Source organism: Dendrobates tinctorius, unplaced genomic scaffold (assembly GCF_039654945.1).
Source record: "Dendrobates tinctorius isolate UK_male_01 unplaced genomic scaffold, ASM3965494v1 ptg000086l, whole genome shotgun sequence".
NCBI lineage: Eukaryota > Metazoa > Chordata > Amphibia > Anura > Dendrobatidae > Dendrobates > Dendrobates tinctorius.
This window is the reverse complement of record NW_027361754.1, coordinates 15,697,698-15,716,967: the sequence shown is the minus strand read 5'-3', so window position 1 is coordinate 15,716,967 and position 19,270 is coordinate 15,697,698. Positions and strand designations below refer to the sequence as shown.

The following is a 19,270-nucleotide window of genomic DNA, read 5'->3' as shown; positions in this document are numbered from 1 at the left end:
GGCCCAATCTAATCTGAACAGAAAAGGAAAGGAAAGCTGCTGTCTTTAATCGGCAAAAAACCCTATCAAAAACATAGGCCAGCAAGCTGAAATGGAAAAAGACCCTGAAGCAACTAAGCTTCAAAACTAAATCAGCACTCTGGTATTTTCAGGAGACAGAGCTAAGGAGTTCAGTTCACCCCAGCAGGGGATGGCTGAAATCCAGAAAAAACAAAGCAAGGCACAAATGCAAAAAGCAAGGAAGAAAACTTAGCTTTAGCAGAGCAGGAATTCAGACTGGACTCCAAGGATACCACAGAGAAATCACCCGCAGGGAGAATGGGCGTATGCAGCCTTATATCCAGTCTGTGACTCCACTCAGCCAGTCATCATCATTAATCTCAGGTGTCTGATAATCAGACTCACTACCTCTCCTTACCAGAAGAGGGAGTTCCTCGGGCCTCAGTGATGCAGGGGAAAATGAACTCACAACAGTACCTCCCCCTGGAGGAGGGGTCACCGAACCCTTAACCACGCCACCAGGGCGATCAGGGTGTGCCTGATGAAAGGCACGCACCAGTCTTTTAGCATGAACATCAGAGGCAGAGACCCAGGAATTATCCTCCTGACCATAACCCTTCCACTTAACCAAATACTGGAGTCTCCGTCTAGCCAGACGAGAATCCAGTACTTTCTCTACCTCATATTCAATGTTACCTTCAACCAATACAGGGTCTGGAGGTGCCACTCCCGGAACAACAGGTTCAACAAATCTCTTCAACAAGGACTTATGAAATACATTATGGATTTTAAATGTGACAGGAAGAGCCAAATGAAAAGAGACCGGATTAATAATCTCCAAAATCTTGTAAGGTCCAGTAAATCTAGGCTTAAACTTAGGAGAAGCCACCTTCATAGCAATATTTTTTGATGATAACCACACCAAATCACCAACCTTAAACTGGGGACCAATGGTCCTATGTCGGTTGGAAAACCGCTGGGCCTTTTCCTGGGAGAGAGAGAACTTATCCACCACTTGGTCCCAGATCTGGTGCATTCTCTCCACCACAGTGTCAACCCCTGGGCAGGCAGACGGCTCCACCTGCCCTGAAGAAAATCGAGGATGAAACCCAAATTTACAAAAAAAAGTGACATCAAAGTGGCAGAACTAGCTCTGTTGTTTAAAGCAAATTCGGCCAAGGGTAAAAATGAAACCCAATCATCCTGATCAGCGGAAATAAAACATCTCAAATATGACTCCAAGGTCTGGTTTGTTCTCTCTGTCTGCCCATTGGTCTGAGGGTGAAAGGCAGAGGAGAAGGACAACTGAATTCCCAGCTTGGAACAGAAAGTTCTCCAAAATCTAGACACAAACTGAACTCCTCTGTCAGACACAATGTTCTCAGGAATCCCGTGCAAGCGAACCACCTGTTGCAAAAACAGGGGCACCAACTCAGAGGAAGACGGCAACTTAGGGAGTGGTACAAGATGAACCATCTTAAAGAACCTATCACAAATCACCCAAATAACAGTCATCCTTTGAGAGACAGGCATATCGGAGATGAAATCCATTGAAATATGGGTCCATGGCCTCTTGGGGACAGGCAAAGGCATCAACAACCCACTAGAGCGGGAGCATGATTTAGACCGGGAGCACGTCCCACAGGACTGCACAAAATTCCTGACATCACGAGACAAGGGAGGCCACCAAAAAGACCGACTCACAAGATCTCTAGTACCAAAAATACCTGGATGACCAGCCAAAGCAGAGCAATGAACTTCAGACATCACTCTCTTCTTCCACTGGTCAGGAACATACAACTTTCCACTGGGACAACGCTCAGGCTTGTCTCTCTGGAATTCTTCCAGAGCACGTCTCAAACCGGGCGAGATGGCAGAAAGAACTACCCCTTCGCCTAAGATGGTAGCAGGTTTGGTCACCACAGGAGAATCAGCAAAGAAACTCCTAGAGAGTGCGTCTGCCTTGACATTCTTAGTTCCAGGAAGAAAAGAAACCACAAAATCAAAACGTGTAAAAAACAAGGCCCACCTAGCCTGTCTAGGGTTCAAGCGCTTAGCCGACTCTAGATAAGTCAAATTCTTGTGGTCGGTGAGGACCACGACTTGATGCTTAGCTCCCTCCAACCAATGTCTCCACTCCTCAAATGCCCATTTCATGGCCAACAGTTCCCGATTCCCCACGTCGTAGTTACATTCAGATGGAGAGAACTTTCGGGAAAAGAAAGCGCAGGGATTCATTTTAGATGTTACAGGATCCTTTTGGGACAAAACAGCTCCTGCACCAATCTCAGAAGCATCCACCTCTACCTGGAACGGAAGTGAGACATCAGGTTGCCGCAAAACCGGGGCGGAGGTGAATCTTCGCTTCAACTCCTGAAAGGAAGAAACAGCCTCCGGAGACCAATTTAACACATCAGCACCCTTCTTAGTCAAATCAGTCAATGGCTTGGCAATACTAGAAAATTTTGCTATAAATTTCCGATAAAAATTAGCAAAACCCAAAAACTTCTGGAGGGCCTTCAAAGAAGTGGGCTGAACCCAATCATAAATGGCCTGTACCTTGACTGGATCCATTTCAATAGTTGACGGAGACAAAATAAATCCCAAAAATGAAATCCTCTGTACCCCAAAAAGGCATTTAGATCCCTTGACATACAAGGAATTCTCCCTCAAGATCCGGAACACAGTCCGAACATGTTCCACATGAGAATCCCAATCCTTGGAGAAGATCAAAATATCATCCAGATAGATAATCAAAAAGTTATCCACAAAATCTCGGAAAATATCGTTCATGAAGCACTGGAAGACAGAAGGGGCATTAGTGAGCCCAAAAGGCATCACCAGGTACTCAAAATGTCCCTCCGGAGTATTAAACGCTGTCTTCCATTCAACCCCATGCTTAATGCGAATAAGATTATACGCCCCCCTGAGGTCAAGCTTGGTAAACCAGCAAGCACCTTTAACTCTAGAGAATAGATCCGAAATCAGGGGTAACGGATACTGATATTTAACAGTAATCTTGTTGATGGCACGATAATCAATACAAGGTCTTAATGATCCATCCTTTTTGGCTACAAAAAAAAACCCAGCACCTAAGGGTGAAGAGGATGGTCTAATATGACCCTTCTCCAATGCCTCCTTAATATAGGATCGCATAGCCTCGTGCTCGGGTACAGATAAATTGAAAAGCCGACCCTTGGGGAATTTACACCCCAGGTTCAGCTCAATAGCACAGTCATAACTCCTATGAGGAGGCAAAGACGCAGACTCATTCTCACTAAATACATCATAAAAGTCAGCCAAATAGTCAGCAACATCATGTGACTGGGGAGAGGTGGAGAAAACATGAGCATCACTAAGGGCACACCGACAACCCCAACTCACCACAGACAAAGATTTCCAATCCAGAACTGGATTATGGATTTGTAACCAGGGAAACCCCAGAGCAATGGTATCATGCAGATTATGCAACACCAAAAATCTGCAATTTTCCTGATGGTCTGGGGCGACCCGCATCACCACCTGGGTCCAAAACTGAGGTTTATCTTTAGCCAAAGGAGTAGCATCAATCCCCCTCAAAGGGATAGGCGTCTGCAGAGGTGTCATAGGAAATCCACAACGTTTAGCAAAATCCAAGTCCATTAGGTTTAGAGCTGCTCCCGAATCCACAAATGCCTTGGCGGAAAATGTGGACAGGGAGCAGATCAGAGTAATAGCCAGAAGAAACTGACGTTGAACACCACCAACAGAAAACGTTTGTGCAAAGCGTTTCTCTCGTTTAGGACAGACAGAAATAATATGCGAGGCATCTCCACAGAAAAAGCACAACTTATTACGCCTTCTGAACTCCTGACGCTGCTCTCTGGACAAAACTCTATCACATTGCATAGGTTCAGTCATTTGTTCAACAGGTGGCAACACCTCTCGTGCAGTTTTGCGTTTGCGCAAACGCCGATCAACCTGAATGGCTAATGACATAGAATCGTCAAGACCAGAGGGAACAGGAAATCCCACCATAGTATCTTTTACGGCTTCTGACAAACCCTTCCGAAAGAGAGCAGCCAAGGCATTATCATTCCAAGTAGTAAGTACCGCCCACTTTCGGAATTTTTGACAGTACAATTCTGCAGAATCTCGACCCTGATTCAATGCCAGCAGGGTCTTTTCAGCCTGATCAATGGCATTAGGTTCGTCATACAACAAGCCCAAGGCTTGAAAAAATGCGTTCACATTAGTCAGAATAGGATCATCTGGTTTCAAAGAAAACGCCCAATCCTGGGGATCGCCACGCAGCAAAGAGATGACAATTTTAACCTGCTGCGCGGAGCTCCATGACGAGTTAGGCTTCAAGGCAAAAAAATAATTCACAATTATTTTTGAAATTCAAAAATTTAGACCGATCACCACAAAATACATCAGGTGTAGGAATCTTTGGTTCAGCAGCATGTGAATGAGCAAGGTAGGCGGAAATTCCCCGTACTTCTGCAGCGAGCTGCTCCACACGATCAGACAATTGCTTTATCTCCATTGAGAGAAAAAAAAATTCCCCCTACGGCCTCAGAGATATAGAGGAAAAAATATACACACTTTTTTTTTTTTTTTCAATTCTTTCCTGCTATTGAGTACCCTAGGATCTGCGGTCAGGCGGGAGATTCTGTTATGATTGACTGACCATAGGAGGCAGACACAAAAATAGAAGCTACGTCCAGAAAACCAGAGGAGCTGGCAACTATCCGATTGCAGACCCCTGAACCTATCAACACAACTAGCAGTAGCCGTGGGGGGTACCTACGGTGCCCTAGACCCCTCGAACACAGCCGGAGGACTATATAGCCTAAAGATAGAAAGGGAAATCTAAACTGCCCCAGAGCAGACCCCAAAGTAAAAGGCAGCCCCCAACATATAATGACGGTGAAGCAAGATGAAAAAACACTGACACAGATAGATAGGCTGAGCAAATGTTGGGGCCCAATCTAATCTAAAAAGGAAAAGCTGCTGTCTGCAATCGGCAAAAAACCCTATCAAAAACATAGGCCAGCAAGCTGAAATGGAAAAAGACCCTGAAGCAACTAAGCTTCAAAACTAAATCAGCACTCTGGTATTTTCAGGAGACAGAGCTAAGGAGTTCAGCTCACCCCAGCAGGGGATGGCTGAAATCCAGAAAAAACAAAGCAAGCCACAAATGCAAAAAGCAAGGAAGAAAACTTAGCTTTAGCAGAGCAGGAATTCAGACTGGACTCCAAGGATACCACAGAGAAATCACCCGCAGGGAGAATGGGCGTATGCAACCTTATATCCAGTCTGTGACTCCACTCAGCCAGTCATCATCATTAATCTCAGGTGTCTGATAATCAGACTCACTACCTCTCCTTACCAGAAGAGAGAGTTCCTCGGACCTCAGTGATGCAGGGGAAAATGAACTCACAACACTATTGTGTCCCTGGCCAATTACCAAGAGGCCTCTAATACTTAGGGCAGCTCCACCCAGTGTTGGCTACCTGAGCAATGTCTTAAGTCAGCTAGTATCTTGTTGCTGAGTTGCCAGGTCCTGTATTGTGTTTCACCTTCTCTGGAGGCTTGACTCCTAGTCCTGTGTCTGTGCCTGTCATGCAGCCCTCCAGGAGGCAGAATATCCTAGTCTCTGTGTCCTTGTTCCTTGCCTTTTACCTCTCCATCTGCCCTCCAGTAGGCAGAATATCCTGGTCTCTGTGTCCTTGTTCCTAGCCTTGTCTTGTACCTGTCCTGTCCGCCCTCCATGAGGCAGAATATCCTTGTCTCTGCACTATTGTTCCTAGCCTTGCTTTGTACGTGTCCTGTCCGCCCTCAAGGAGGCAGTGTATCCTGGTCCCTGTGCTTTTGTTCCTTGCCTTGTCTCGCACCTATCTGCTCTTCCCTCCAGGAGGCAGTATATACGGCTCTGTGTCTTTGATCCAGTACCTTGTCTCACACCTTTACCTTGTCTGAACTCTGTCCTACCTCTGTCTGTCAGTCTCCTTGTCTGTGGCTCCTTTCCCTGCTGTGTCTATCCTTGTCTCCTCTCCATCTGCCTGTGCTCCGCACTTTTGCGGCTTTGCCTGCTCCGCACTTTTGCGGCTCTGTTTGTTCTCTGCACTCTTGCAACTCTGCCTGAGCTCCACACTCTTGCGGCTCTGCCTACACTGTACCCTTGTAACTCTGCCTGTGCTCTTCACTCTTGTAACTCTGCCTGTGCTCTGTACTCATGTGACTCTGCCTGTGCTCAGCACTCTTGCAGCTCTGCCTGCTTTGTACTCTTGTGACTCTGCCTGTGCTCTGCACTCTTGCGGCTCTGCCTGTGCTCTGCACTCTTGCAGCTCTGCCTAAGCTCCACACTCTTGCGGCTCTGCCTACACTGTACCCTTGTAACTCTGCCTGTGCTCTTCACTATTGTAACTCTGTCTGTGCTCTGTACTCATGTGACTCTGCCTGTGCTCAGCACTCTTGCAACTCTGCCTGCTCTGTACTCTTGTGACTCTGCCTGTGCTCTGCATTCTTGCGGCTCTGCCTGCCACCGTACTCTTGCAGCTTTGCCTGCTCCATACTCTTGCGATTCTGCTTGTGCTCTGTACTTTTGCAGCTCTATCGGTGCTCTGCACTCCTGTGTTTCTGCTTTGTTCTGCTTCTGCTGCTGCTGAACCTCTTGTGTTATGAATGGGTCACTGAGGAGGATGGCAAAATAGACCAAGCAGCCAGAAAACCAGAAAGGTTGGTCACTTAGCGGATTGCAGATCCCTAAATCCAAACAACTCAACTAAAGGTAGCCGTGGAGCATACCTACGTTGCCCTAGATGCCTCGGCACAGCCGGAGAATTAACTAAATCTAAAGCAAGAAAGGTGAAATCTAAACTGCCCCAGAATAGAACCCTGTTATGAATGAGTCACCGTAGGATGCAAAAACAGAAATACTAGCTAAGTCCAGAAAACCAGAGAAGTTGGCAGCTATCGGATTGCAGACCCCTGAACCTATCAACAACAACTAGCAGTAGCCGTGGGGGGTTCCTATGGTGCCCTAGACCCTTCGATCACAGCCGGAGAACTACATAGCCTAAAGACAGAAAGGGAAATCTAAACTGCCCCAGAGCAGACCCAAAAGCAATAGGCAGCCCCCAACATATAATGACGGTGAAGCAAGATGAAAAAACACTGACACAGATAGAAAGATAGGCTGAGCAAATGATGGCCCAAGCTAACTAGATAGGACAGGATAGAAAAGCTGCTGTCTGTAATCCGCCAAAACCCTATCAAAACAAGAGCCAACAGCTGATAGGGAAAAAAGCCCTGAAGACGCTAGGCTTCAAAAAGACTATATCAGTACTCAGGTATTTTCTGAAGACAGAGCAAAAAGGAATTCAGCTCACCCCAGCAGGGAATGGCAGAAATCAAGGAAAACAATGCAAAACAAAACCAAAACACAAATGCAAAAAGTAGAGCAGAAAACCATAGGAGGCAAAAACAGAAATACTAGCTAAGTCCAGAAAACCAGAGAAGTTGGCAGCTATCGGATTGCAGACCCCTGAACCTATCAACAACAACTAGCAGTAGCCATGGGGGGTTCCTACGGTGCCCTAGAACCCTCGATCACAGCCGGAGAACTACATAGCCTAAAGACAGAAAGGGAAATCTAAACTGCCCCAGAGCAGACCCAAAAGCAATAGGCAGCCCCCAACATATAATGACGGTGAAGCAAGATGAAAAAACGCTCACACAGATAGAAAGATATGCTGAGCAAATGATGGGGCCCAAGCTAACTAGATAGGACAGGATAGAAAAGCTGCTGTCTGTAATCCGCCAAAACCCTATTAAAACAAGAGCCAACAGCTGATAGGGGAAAAAAGCCCTGAAGACGCTAGGCTTTAAAAAGACTATATCAGTACTCAGGTATTTTCTGAAGACAGAGCAAAAAGGAATTCAGCTCACCCCAGCAGGGAATGGCAGAAATCAAGTAAAACAATGCAAAACCAAACCAAAATACAAATGCAAAAAGTAGAGCAGAAAACTTAGCTTTTGAGGAGCAGGAATCAGACTGGTCTCCTAGAATCCCTCAGAGAGATCACCAGCAAGGCAGAAGGGCGTCGGCTGCCTTATATCCAGTCAGTAATTCCCGTCACCCAGTCATCATCATCCTGCCCAGGTGCTTGGTAATCAGCCTCACTACCTTCCTTCACCAGAAGAGGGAGTTCATCAGACCTCAATGGTGAAGGGGAAAATGAACTCACAACAGAACCCCAAAGAAATAGCCCCCGAACATATATTGACGGAGAGACAGATGGGGCACAAACACAGGCAGAAAATAGACTGAGCAAATGGTGGGGCCCAAACTGTCTAGATAGGACAGGAAAGAAAAGACACTGTCTGCAATCACGCAAAAACCCTAAAAAATCCAACACGTCTGATGTACAAAAACACTGAGGTCACATGACCTCTCCCCCACTATATCAGAGACTAATATAACAGGGGACTGAACAAACTGACACAAGTTGTAATATATGGAGCGGGGTCCAGCAAGCCCCAGCAGGAAGCATGGTGAACCCACACAGCAAAGCAGAAAAAGGCAAACCAGATCAGATGCAAAGCATTAGAAAAGAATAACTTAACTGGCAGATGCAGGATCAGGCAGGAGACAGCAGACCTCAAAATGCACTGAAAGAAACTAATCACCAGCAACAACTGAGGAAAGCTTGCTCACTTATATGCTCCCAATCAGTGCCACCTGATTCCCAATCATCGTCATCAGGTGGCACACTTCTGTCAACCCGGCCAGCTCCACTACCCAAAGTAACCACCAGAGGGAGCCCCGATTCAGAAGTCAGATCCATAGAATTCACAACAGTACCCCCCCTTGAGAAGGGGTCACCAAACCCTCATCCACACCACCAGGCCAATCAGGATGGGCCCGGTGAAAAGCACGAACCAATCTCTCAGCATGAATGTCAGAAAAAGAGACCCAAGAATTATCCTGGCCATAACCCTTCCACTTGAATAAGTACTGGAGTCTCTGTCTAGCCAGACGAGAATCCAAAATCTTCTCTACCTCGTACTCCAAATTACCCTTAACCAATACAGGGTCAGGGGGCGCCACCATGGGAACTTCTGGCTCCACAAACCTTTTCAACAAAGATTTATGAAAAACGTTATGAATCTTAAACTTAACTGGACAGCCAAACTGAAAGAAACAGGGTTAAGGATTTCCAAAATCTTATAAGGTCCAATGAACCTTGGCTTAAATTGTGGAGACGCAACCTTCATAGGAATATTCTTTGAGGATAACCCAGCCATATCACCCACTTTCAATTGTGAACAATGGTCCTATGCCGGTTGGAAAACCGTTGGGCCTTTTCCTGAGAGTGGGACAACTTATCCACTACTTGGTCCTAAATCTGCTGCATTCTCTCTACTACAGCATGCACATTTGGGCAGGCCGAAGTTTCCACCTGCCCCGAAGAAAATCGAGGATGAAACCCAAAATTACAGAAAAAAGGAGACATCAAAGTGGCAGAACTAGCTCTATTGTTTAGCGCAAATTCGGCCAAGGGCAAAAATGAGACCCAGTCATCTTGATCAACAGATATGAAACATCTCAAATAGGATTCCAAAGTCTGGTTTGTCCTCTCAGTTTGCCCATTGGTCTGAGGATGAAATGCAGAGGAGAAAGATAACTGAATTACCAATTTGGAGCAAAATGCTCTCCAAAATCTGGAAACAAACTGGACTCCTCTGTCCGACACAATGTTTTCAGGAATCCCGTGCAAACGAACCACCTGTTGTAAAAACAAAGGCACCAACTCAGAAGAAGATGGCAATTTTGGTAGTGGTACAAGATGGACCATTTTAGAAAATCTATCACAGATCACCAAGATAATGGTCATTCTCTGCGAGACAGGGAGATCAGAAATAAAATCCATTGAAATATGGGTCCATGGCCTCCTAGGCACCGGCAGGGGCATCAACAAACCACTAGAACGAGAACAGGGCTTGGACCGAGAACAAGTCCCACAGGACTGCACGAAATTCCTGACATCACGAGATAAGGCAGGCCACCAAAAAGACCGACTCACCAAATCTCTGGTACCAAAAATGCCCGGATGACCAGCTAAGGCAGAGCAATGAATTTCAGACATTACTCTTCCCCTCCACTGGTCCGGGACATAGCATTTTTCCCAAATGGTATCGTTCAGGTTTGCCCTCCTGAAATTCCTCCAGGGCACGTCTCAAATCGGGTGAGATGGTGCAAAGAGCTACACCCTCATTTAGAATGGTAGTAGGCTCGGTCATATCAAGAGAATCAGCAAAGAAACTCCTAGAAAGAGCATCCGCCTTAACATTCTTAGTGCCCGAAAGAAGAGACCACAAAATTAAAACGCGTCAAAAACAAGGCTCACCTAGCCTGTCTAGGGTTCAAGCGTTTAGCTGATTCAAGATAAATCAAATTCTTGTTGTCGGTGAGGACCACAAATTGATATCTAGCTCCCTCCAACCAATGTCTCCACTCTTCAAATGCCCACTTCATGGCCAACAATTCCCGATTCCCCACGTCATAGTTACGTTCAGATGGAGAAAATTTTCGAGAAAAGAAGGTACAGGGATTCATCTTAGAGGTTACCGGATCTCTTTGAGACTAAACGGCTCCTGCACCAATCTCAGAAGCATCTCCACCTGAAATGGTAGTGAAACATCAGGTTGCTGTAGATCCGGGGCAGAAGTGAATCTCCGCTTAAGCTCCTGAAATTCTAAGACAGCATCTGGAGGCCAACTCACTACATGGATGCCCTTTTTGGTCAAATCAGTCAGTGGTTTAAAAATACCAGAAAAATTACCTATAAATTTACGGTAGTAATTAGCAAAACCCAAAAACTTCTGGAAACCCTTCAGAGAAGTGGGCTGAACCCAATCATAAATGGCCTGCATCTTGGCCAGGTCCATTTCAATAGCAGACGGAGACAAAATGAATCCCAAAAACGAATTCCTCTGTACACCAAAAAGACATTTCGATCCCTTAACCTACAGAGCATTTTCTCTCAAAATCCGGAACACAGTCTGGACATGTTCCACATGAGAATCCCAATCACTGGAAAAGATCAAAATATCATCCAGATAAATGATCAAAAACTTATCCACAAGGTCCCGGAAAATATCGTTCATGAAAGATTGGAAGACGGAAGGGGCATTAGTGAGCCCAAAAGGCATCACCAGGTACTCAAAATGTCCCTCCGGAGTATTAAACGCTGTCTTCCATTCATCCCCATGCTTGATGTGAATAAGATTATATGCCCCCCTGAGGTCAAGTTTGGTAAACCAACAAGCACTTTTAACTCTGGAAAATAAATCAGAAATCAGGGGTAATGGGTACTGATATTTAACAGTGATTTTGTTAAGGGAACGATAGTCAATACTTGGCCTTAATGAGCCATCTTTCTTGGCCACAAAAAGAAAACATCACCTAACGGTGAAGAGGATGGTCTGATATGACCCTTCTCCAAAGACTCCTTGATATAAGATCGCATAGCATCATGTTCAGGTACCGATAAATTGAAAAGCCGACCCTTGGGAAATTTACAACCGGGCATTAACTCAATTGAGCAGTCATAACTCCTATGAGGGGTCAAAGATGCGGACTTACTTTCACTAAATACATCAGAAAAATCAGCCAAATAGTCAGGAACATCATGAGACTGGGGAGAGGTGGAGAAAACAGGAATGTCACTATGAACACATTGACCACCCCAACTCACCACAGACACAGTTTTCCAATCCAAAACAGGATTGTGGGTTTGCAACCAAGGAAAACCCAGTACAATAATATCGTAAATTATGCAACACCAAAAATTTACAATTTTCTTGGTGGTCCGGGACGACCCGCATTATCACCTGGGTCCAAAACAGGGGTTTATTCTCCGCCAAAGGGTTAGCATCAATACCCCTCAAAGGAATAGGGGTCCACAGGGGCACTATGGGAAAACCACAGCATTTGGCAAAGTCAAAATCCATCAGATTCAAAACTGCTCCTAAATCAACAAAAGCCTTAGCAGAAAATATAGACAAGGAGCAGATCAAGGTAATCGCCAAAAGGAACTTAGGTTGTACACTGCCCATAGCAAATGAGTGAGGAAAATGTTTTCCTCATTTAGGGCAGACAGAAATAGTATGAGAGGCGTCCCCACAAAAGAATCACAACTTAATATGCCTTCTAAACTCTTGACGCTGTGCCCTAGACAAAACTCTATCACATTGCATGGGTTCAGAAGTTTGTTTGAAAGGCAGCACCGCCTCTCGTGTAGTTTTACGTTCACGTAAATGCCAATCAATTTGAATGGCCAATGACATAGAGTCATCAAGACCAGAGGGACAGGAAATGCCACCATAACATCTTTTACGGTTTCTGACAAACCTTTCCGAAAGAGAGCTGCAAGGGCATCATCATTCCGTTTAGAAAGGACTGCCCACTTTCAGAATTTTTGACAATATAACTCTGCAGAATCCTGACCCTGGTTCAATGCCAATAAGGTTTCTCAGCTTGTTCAATAGCATTAGGTTCATCATACAACAACCCCAGGGATTGAAAAAACGCATCCACATTATCCAGAATAGGATCTCCAGGTGTCAGAGAAAAATCCCAGTCCTGGGGATCACTGCGCAGCAGGGAGATGACAATTTTAACCCCTTTCTGCCATGTGACGTACTATCCCGTCCATGTGCCCTGGGACTTAATTCCCAGGGATGGGATAGTACGTCACAGCGATCAGCGGCGCTCCCTCCGTGCTTCCCTGAGCCCCCCACAGCAACGCAATATGCAGTGCTGCTGCGGGGGGCTCCTTCCCTGCAGGTCCCTGGATCCAATATGGCGATGGGGACCTTCGGAGGCTTGCATGGAGCTGGCTTCCTCAGTGCCTGCAAAGCGCAGGCAAGGAGGAAGTCTGCTTCAATGACTGTGACAGATTGCTGATCTGTCACAGCGATCTGTGATGTGACAGATCAGCGATCTGTCACAGGACAGTGATGTCCCCTCTGGGACAATGTAATAAAGTTAAAAAAAGAAAAAAGTGTAAAAATAATTTTTAAAAAATCACTAAATAAATTAAAAAAATATATATTCCCTAATAAATTCATTTTTTGGAAATAAAAATAAAAAAAACAATAAAAGAACACATATTTGGGATCGCCGCGTCCGTAACGAACAGCCCTATAAAACTGTCCCATTAGTTAACCCCTTTAGCAAACCCCATAAAAAATAAGAATCAAAGCAAAAAATAATGATTTATTATCATACCGCCGAAAAAAAAATGCAATAACGCGCGATCAAAAAGACGCATATAAATATCCATGGTACCGCTGAAAACGTCATCTTGTCTCGCAAAAAACGAGCCACCACACAGCATCATCAGTGAAAAAAGTTATAGCTCGCAGAATAAAGCAATGCAAAAATAATTATTTTTTATATAAAATTGTTTTCATTGCATAAAAGCGCCAAAACATTAAAAAAAAACATAAATGAGGTATCGCTGTAACCGTACTGACCCGAAGAATAAAATTGCTTTATCAATTTTACCGCACGCATAACAGTGTAAACGCACCCTCCAAAAGAAATTCATGAAACGCTGGTTTTTGTTCACTCTGCGTCCCACAAATCAGAATAAAAAGCGATCAAAAGACGTCATGTGCCCAAAAATGATACCAATAAAAACGTCAACTCGCCCCGCAAAAAATAAGACCTCAGATGACTCGGTGGGTCAAAATATGGAAAAATTATAGCTCTCAATATGTGGTGATGCAAAAACTATTTTTACAATAAAAGCGTTTTTTAGCGTGTGACAGCTGCCAAACATAAAAACTGCCATACATAGTAAATCAAACCCCCCGTTATCACCCCCTTAGTTAGGGAGAAATAATAAAATTAAAAAAAATGTATTTATTTCCATTTTCCCATTAGGGTTAGGGCTAAGGCTAGGGTTAGGGCTTCGGTTAGGGCTGAGATTAGGGTTAGGGGTGTGTTGGGGTTTGGGTTGGAGTTATAATCGTGGGGTTTCCACTGTTTGGGCACATCAGGTGCTCTCCAAATGCAACATGGAGTCTGATCTCAATTCCAGCCAATTCTGCATTGAAAAAGTCAAATGGTGCTCCTTCCCTTCCAAGCTCTGCCATGCGCCCAAACAGTGTTTACCCCCACATATGGGGTATCAGCCTACTCAGGACAAATTGCAAAACAACTTTTGGGTCCAATTTCTCCTATTACCCATAGGAAAATAAAAAATTGAGGGCAAAAATATCAATTTTGGGGAAAAAAATATGATTTTATTTTCACGCCCAGGCGTTATAAACTTCTGTGAAGCACTTGGGGGTTCAAAGTGCTCACCACACATCTAGATAGGTTCCGTGGGGGGTCTAGTTTCCAAAATGGGATCACTTGTGGGGAGTTTCAATAGTTTAGGCATATCAGAGGCTCTCCAAACGCACATGACACCCGCAGACCATTCCATCAAAGTCTGCATTCCAAAACATCACTACTTCCATTCCGACCCCCGACGTGTGCCCATACAGTAGTTTTCTCCCACATATGAGGTATCAGCATACACAAGACAAATTGTACAACAACTTTTGGGGTCCAATTTCTCCTGGTACCCTTGGGAAAATAAAAAAATTGGGGACTAAATGATCATGTTTGTGGAAAAAATACGATTTTTTTATTTTCACGCCCGAGCATTATAAACTTCTGTGAAGCCCTTGGGGGTTCAAAGTTCTCACCACACATCTAGATAAGTTCCTTGTGGGGTCTAGTTTCCAAAATGGTGTCATTTGTGGGGGTTTCCACTGTTTTGGTACATCAGGGGCTTTCCAAACGCGACATGGTGTCCGATCTCAGTTCCAGCCAAAAAAGTCAAATGGTGCTGCTTCCCTTCTGAGCTCAACCATGCGCCCAAATAGTTGTTTACACCCACATATGGGGTATCAGCGTACTCAGGACAAATTGCACAATAACTTTTAGGGTCCTGTTACCCATAGAAAAATAAGAATTGAGGGTGAAAAGATCATTTTTGTGGAAAAAATATGATTTTTACATTGTATGGCTATTCGTTATAAACGTCTGTGAAGCCCTTGGGGGTTCAAAGTTCTCACCACACATCTAGATAAGTTCCTTGGGGGGTCTAGTTTCCAAAATGGTGTCATTTGTGGGGGGTTTCCACTGTTTTGGTACATCAGGGGCTTTCCAAACGCGACATGGTGTCCGATCTCAATTCCAGCCAAAAAAGTCAAATGGCGCTGCTTCCCTTCCGAGCTCTGCCATGCGCCCAAATAGTCGTTTACACCAACATATGGGGTATCAGCGTACTCAGGACAAATTGCACAATAACTTTTAGGGGCCTGTTACCCTTGGGAAAATAAAAATTGGGGTGAAAAGATCATTTTTGTGGAAAAAATATGATTTTTTAATTGTACCGCTGTACGTTATAAACTTCTGTGAAGCCCTTGGGGGTTCAAAGTTCTCAACACATATCTAGATAAGTTCCTTGGGGGGTCTAGATTCCAAAATGGAGTCACTTGTGGGGGGTTTCCACTGTTTAGGTACATCAGGGGCTCTCCAAACGTGACATTGCGTCCGATCTGAATTCCAGCCAATTTTGCATTGAAAAAGTCAAATGGCGCTCCTTCCCTTCTGAGCTCTGCCATGCGCTGAAACAGTGGTTCCCCCCCACATATCAGGTATGAGCATACTCAGGACAAATTGTACAATAACTTTTGCAGTCCAATTTCTCCTTTTACCCTTGGTAAAATAAAAAAAAATTGAACCTGAAGTATTTTTTTTCGTGGAAAAAAAGTTAAATGTTCATTTTTTTTAAATATTCAAAAAATTCCTGTGAAGCACCTGAAGGGTTAATAAACTTCTTGAATGTGGTTTTGAGCACCTTAAGGGGTGCAGTTTTTAGAATGGTGTCACTTTTTGGTATTTTCTATCATATTGACCCCTCAAAGTGGCTTCAAATGTGATGTGGTCCGTAAAAATAAAATGGTGTTGCCAAAATGAGAAATCGCTGGTCAAATTTTAACCCTTATAACTTCCTAACAAAAAAAAATTTTGGTTCCAAAATTGTGCTGATGTAAAGTAAACATGTGGGAAATATAACTTATCAAGTTTTTTTGTGTGCCGTATCTCTGTGATTTAAGGGCATAAAAATTCAAAATTGGAAGATTGTGAAATTTTCAAAATATTCGCCAAATTTCCGTTTTTTTTCACAAATAAACGCAAGTTATTTGAATGAAATTTTACCACTAACATGAAGTACAATATGTCCTGAGAAAACATTGTCAGAATCACCGGGATCCCTGGAAGCGTTTCAGAGTTATTAACTCATAAAGGGATAGTGGTCAGAATTGTAAAAATTGGCCCGGTCATGAACGTGCAAACCACCCTTGGGGGTTAAGGGGTTATCCTGCTGCACCGAGCTCCCAGATGAGTTAGGTTTCAAAGCGAAAAATAAATTACAATTCTTAAAATTCAAGAATTTAGACCTATCCCCAGAAAACACATCAGGAGTAGGGATTTTTGGTTCTACAGCAGATGATTGAGCGAGATAGACAGAAATTCTGCGCACTTCTGCAGCAAGTTGCTCAACATGATCGGACAATTGCTTAGTCTCCATTTAGACAAAAAATTCTCCTACAGCCCCAGAGAAAAAGAGGAAAAAATATATAAAAGAAATTCTGACACTTTTTTTTTTAAAATTCTTTCCTTCTTTAGAGTACCCTAGAGTCTACAGTTAGGCTGGTGATTCTGTTATGAATGGGTCACTGAGGAGGATGGCAAAATAGACCGAGCAGCCAGAAAAGCAGAAAGGTTGGTCACTTAGCAGATTGCAGACCCCTAATCCTAACAACACAACTAACAGTAGCCGTGGAGCGCACCTATGTTGCCCTAGACGCCTCGGCACAGCCGGAGAATTAACTAAACCTAAAGCAAGAAAGGTGAAATGTAAACTGCCCCGGAGTAGAACCCCAAAGAAATAGACAGGCCCTGAACATATATTGATGGCGAGACAGATTAGGCACAAGCACAGGCAGAAAATAGACTGAGCAAATGGTGGGGCCCAAACTGTCTAGATAGGACAGAAAAGAAAAGACACTGCAATCACACAAAAACCCTAAAAAATCCAACATGTCTGATGTACAAAAACACTGAGGTCACACGACCTCTCATCCACTCTATCAGCAATCTGGTGTGAACTGGCAGCAAAGCAAAAGAGACTAATATAACAGGGGACTGAGCAAACTGACACAAGCTGTAATACATGGAGCGGGGTCCAGCAAGCCCCAGCAGGGAGCACACTGAAACCACACAGCAAAGCAGAAAAAGGCAAACCAGATCAGATGCAAAGAATTAGAAAAGAACAACTTAACTGGCAGATGCAGGATCAGGCAGGAGACAGCAGACCTCAAAATGCACTGAAAGAAACTAATCACCGGCAACAACTGAGGGAAGCCTGCTCACTTATATGCTCCCAATCAGTACCACCTGATTCTCAATCATCATCGTCAAGTGGCAGACTTCTGTCAACCCGCCCAGCTCCACTACCCACAGTAACCATCAGAGGGAGCCACGATGCAGAAGTCAGATCCATAGAATTCACAACACACTTGCTCCTAACTGTAGCTCCTCACCGCAGCCATCCAGTTCTTCTCCAGCATGAACAGGTCCAAACCAGTTCCTTCATGCACCACTCCTTCAGTATCAGTACCTGTACTTCCTGTGTGAACAGGTCTCTACCTATTCCATATACAATCTTTCCTGCCCATGTCGCTGTGTCTAAGGCATGCCTGCCGGCCAGTATCTCAGCTGTGCCCACCTGCCAGTGTCTCAGCTGTGCCTGCCTGCAAGTGTCTCAGCCATGCCCTCGGGCCCACTAGTGTCTCAGCCGTGCCCGCCTGCTAGTGTCTCAGCTGTGCCCGCCCGCCAGTGTCTCAGCCATGCCCACTTGCCAGTGTCTTAGCCATGCTCTCCTGCCTTTCTGCCAGTCATGCCTGTCACCCGTACCTATCCTAGCATCCTGTTCCCCAGTGGGATCAGCAGCCACAGCCAGATGCCACCCTGGAGTGGAAGCTGGCAGCTACCTGCCGCACAAGCCTGACCTCACCATCAGAGGCTCCAGCAAAGACCAAGGTAGCTGTCCTAGTCACGCCCCTTCCAGGGTAATCTGGTTTGTGGCACAGTGGGGCCACAATACCCTCGCTCGCACCAACCTGCCAAGGCGCGTGCGTGACAGTTGCGTTTTAAAGGGTAAAATCAAAGTTTTTCTGTACTATAAAAAAGTATTCAAAATTAGTACAGTAAAGCACAATTTCAGTACACAACAGCAGCCTCCAGTGGTAAGGAGTGGAATTGCAGCACAATTATCCAGGCGAACACTAGCAGCCTCTAGTGGTCAAACTGTAGAAGAACAACAGGAATTCTGACATTTATGCGCCTAATGGAGATAAATTCAATCACGTCATTTTTACACAATTTACTAATCACCATAAATAATATGCTCACTGTATTGTATGGGTTGTTACAGGGATACCAAATATGTCTTATATGCTGATATGTGATGTTTATTTTTTAAGTGTGCTATAAATATCATTATTGTAGTTCATTTTCATAGTTTTTCAGCATTTGTAGAGCAAGAAATAAATCTCTGACTTTTATCTTATCCCTAGAATACAGGTTTGTAGAAATGCACTGATAGCTAGACATGTAAAAATATAAGGTTGCATGTAGTAAATAGCAATACAATGCAAATAAAATCATCCAATATCTGTATAAAAGAAAATGAGGAAGGCACTCTGTTAGGCGCCGGGTGCCTGTCGCTGCACAGCAGGAATCCCAAGCCTCGCCTTCGGCAGTCTCCCCTTCCTCTCCGGCTGCAGAGGAGCCTGCTTAGCAGACTCATTGATCCCGGCGCTCTGCTCAGACTACCATTGTAGGTTTAGTTGCTGCTGCTGCCACGTCTGGTCCAGCTATAGCAATGCATGCTGGTCAGCAGCGAACGACTCCAGGGACTAAGTCCTCCTTTCGGTCCACTGAGCATGCCCGTGGGACGATCTCTCATTGGAGATTGGAGGTCACATGCTCAGGTCCTTCTCCAGCTCAGATTGGACCATCAGGAAGGTCCTGGTAGGATGTTGCTATAAAAGGTTCGCATGGCCGCCCTGCCATGCACTATGATAGACATTGATTCTATATTGTTTAGTTGTGTGAGTGATGATGGATGTATGAGACTGGTGACTG

At 44.7% G+C, this 19,270-nt stretch overlaps 1 pseudogene; it reads left to right on the top strand.

Annotated features, from left to right (window-relative positions):
- LOC141097713 (indolethylamine N-methyltransferase-like) overlaps positions 1–19,270 on the top strand; it is a 72,568-nt pseudogene that overhangs the window by 1,942 nt on the left and 51,356 nt on the right.